This window comes from Lipotes vexillifer, unplaced genomic scaffold (genome assembly GCF_000442215.2).
Source record: "Lipotes vexillifer unplaced genomic scaffold, Lipotes_vexillifer_v1.1 scaffold343, whole genome shotgun sequence".
NCBI classification, from domain to species: domain Eukaryota; kingdom Metazoa; phylum Chordata; class Mammalia; order Artiodactyla; family Lipotidae; genus Lipotes; species Lipotes vexillifer.
In genome coordinates this window covers 1,686,512-1,689,860 of record NW_006777506.1, presented here as the reverse complement: position 1 = coordinate 1,689,860, position 3,349 = coordinate 1,686,512, and positions in this window count along the sequence as shown.

The window sequence follows — 3,349 nt, the reverse complement described above, 5'->3', positions numbered from 1 at the left end:
AGGAATGCCAGGCTCTTCAAAAATACAGAGCATAATGCAGTTTTGGCTGATTGTACAACATTGCATAATAATCCTTGTAAAATCCCTTTGTCTGCCATGGTAGCTAGTTTCTGTCAAAAGAATCAAGAAGCAGGACATTTGCGATGAATTGCCCCAATTAAGCTTTTATTAAGCTTGATATGGAAAACACAATCAGAAGCTTAAAATAAAGCTCAACATTTTTTCTCTCTTGACCCTGTTTGCTGATCCCTTATGAAACCCAGCACCAGAGAATCTTTACGTCTCTGGTGGCTCCATAGATGGTTGAATGAATTTATGAATAAATGTTACAGCTAATATTAGCACCTGTCCTACCTCTCCCTTGGACTCGGAAGGAGAGTCTTGGCTTCTTTGTATGTGTCAACTAGTCTGCAAGAATGAAGGGATGGAGAGGGAGAGGGGAAGAATGGTTATTTATTTATCCTTCTATTCGTGCTCTGCTCTTTCCGCAAAGGAAACATTTATGGCAGGGGTGTTGGTGGAGGGCAGATCGTTTTGTTCCCTCAAGCCCTCCTCGAAGTAGTGTCATGAGGAGTTGTGCCCTTTATGGAGGTGAACTCGAGGTCAATGTCCTCCAGAGGGAGGTCAGGCTTTGGCCAGCACTCCCACCAACGCCCATCCACGTTTACTGAGTACCAAATAGATACCAGGCACTTATTCTTCTTAAAGCAAAACAAACATAAACAAAAACAAAACAAGACAAATAAAAAAAGTCGGTTTTATTATACTCTTTACAAGTAAGGAAATCAAGTACTAGCGTTTCAGTAGCTTTTCCTGTGATTGGAAGGATCAGGATTCCAGCCTACATTTGTCTAAAAATTATAGAAGTAGACTTCTTTTCATATTACATTCCAAGTTCTAACACTGAACCACTGTAAGGACCCAATTTGGGTCTTTAAACCCAAAAAAAAAAAAAAAAAGATAGATGTGGCTTCCTCCTTCACAGATGGGCTGTCATCATAGATGACATCATAGGTGATGAATTCAGTAGAAAATGACAACTAAGTCTCATCTTTTGATTTACTTTTTTATTTAATTATAAAAATATTTTAATTAATAAAAGAAAAAACATTCACGTACAATTTTACCACCCATAATACGACTATTTACATGCTTACATATGCTCTGCAAGAATTTGTCCCTTTGCAATTAAAATTTTAACAATGTATTCAAAATCAATAATAATTTTGTTGTTGTTGGCTTTTTTTTGCTGTATGCGGGCCTCTCACTGTTGTGGCTTCTCCCGTTGCGGTGCACAGGCTCAGCGGCCGTGGCTCACGGGCCCAGCCGTTCCGCGGCATGTGGCATCTTCCCGAACCGGGGCACGAACCCGTGTCGCCTGCATAGGCAGGCGGACTCTCAACCACTGAGCCACCAGGGAAGCCCAAAATCAATAATAATTTTTATTCTTATGTTTTAGCTTATTGAATTAGCAAACACATTTATATTTTCTTCATAATTGTCATGTTAATTCTTCTATAATACTCCAGGTACTTTTTTAGGCTATTTTGTAATAAAAATGTATATTTAGATTTTTTCTTCTATTAAAGCAACTTGGGGGCTCTATATAGAAAATATAGATAACTTGAATGTTTTTGTATTTTTGGAGGTTAGAAGCAGTCATAGAAACAACCTAAGCTTCAGCTGCATAAACTTAAACTTTGGATCCCAAAGAAAAATTTTATATCATGCAGCCTATAGTTAACTGTTCCCCCAAAACTTTTTTGTAATACATTATGGAGTCTCCTCTCTCAGTGGCCAGTGTACAATTCTAGTCTGTTTAAAAGAGTTAGCCTCTCCTTGTCCTAATTTCTATAAACTCCCTGACCCTATATATTGATACCATGCTTCTTAGGGTGTATTTATCCTTAAATCTGTCTGATTGACTATAAAAATGAAATTGAGCATGCCTCCATAATGAAATTGAACTTAGTAAATATCAGTGGTATATCCTTATGGTTAATCTTCCTATTTCGTCTTCACAATTATTATTTTAAATGACAATATTTTATTTGAATCTTTACTTAACTATACTTTGTTACTGACCTCTATACAAGTTGTTTCCAGTTCCTTTGGTTATGATTCATGCTGCAATAAACTCCTTTTTTCATGTAGTTTATATTGAATCTTACCTTTAAAATAAATTGTTGGGAGTAGTAGCATCTTTATGACTCTTGATAACTATTGTCAAATTATCTTGCCATCTATTGTAAATTCATCAAAGAAAGGAAACTGTCTCATACACATTTGTATCCCCAGCACCAGCAAAGGAGTTGCACATAAGATGTGTTTCATGAAATATCAAGTTGAGTTTCGTGAAACTGTAGAAGTTATCATCAGTATAACAGGCATTTTAAAAATTCTTTTTTCCCATCCCAACAAGGCAAATGAGTTGGTACTTAGATACACTCCTGTTTACTCTTCCGTATGACAGCATGCATTTGAAGAAATGAGACAAATGATGGATGTGACCCAGTAAGGTAAGGAACAGTGCTGGGGAGCAAGTGACTTCTGAAGGAAATTTCCATTGAATGACCCCAGAACTCAGAAAACTTAACAATCAGCCCTCCACAGCATTGAAAACAGAAACTGCTCTCTCCTTTGGTTCTTTTCCTTCCTTTCCTTTTTTTTTTCTCATCTTAAAGTATATGGCTAGACATGAAAGTTAGCTGATGAATGCTGAAGGTCAAAGTTGAGGCGAGCAGCAAAAAACTACTATCTTTCCCGTCACCTTTTATCTCTTCCATGCTTCCTGTAGAAAAGGAATGTGGGAGACTTAAGGAGAAAAGAAGTAAAAAGCCAAAAAAGATAAACTTAGACGTAAATGGTTGACACAGTCTTGCACAGAACCATCTATCCTGATATAGTAGAAGGCAGGTAGGAATACCAGCGGGGGAAAAAAGCAGAGCAATTTATCTGAATGCCAGTAAAACTAAAATTGGGATTGTTTAAAACTTTTGAGAAACCAATTGAACTATTTTGTGGCTCTGTTTTTGGATCTAAAAAATTAGTTTGACACGGGAAAGTCAAGAAACTACAGATTGTGTAATGCAATGATCTGGAAAATTACATTTTAAAACAACAACTTAAATTGCACTCCTGTGTTGCTTTCCTGAGAGAGACTGGTTGGTTGAAATAAGATTTTTTTAAAAATATTTATTTATTTAGGCTGCGTCAGGTCTTAGTTGCGGCACATGGGATCTTCATTGCGGCATGCAAGGTCTTTAGTTGCGGCATGTGGGATCTAGTTCCCTGACCAGGGATTCAACCCAGGCCCCCTGCATTGGGAGAACATAGTCTTAGCCACTGG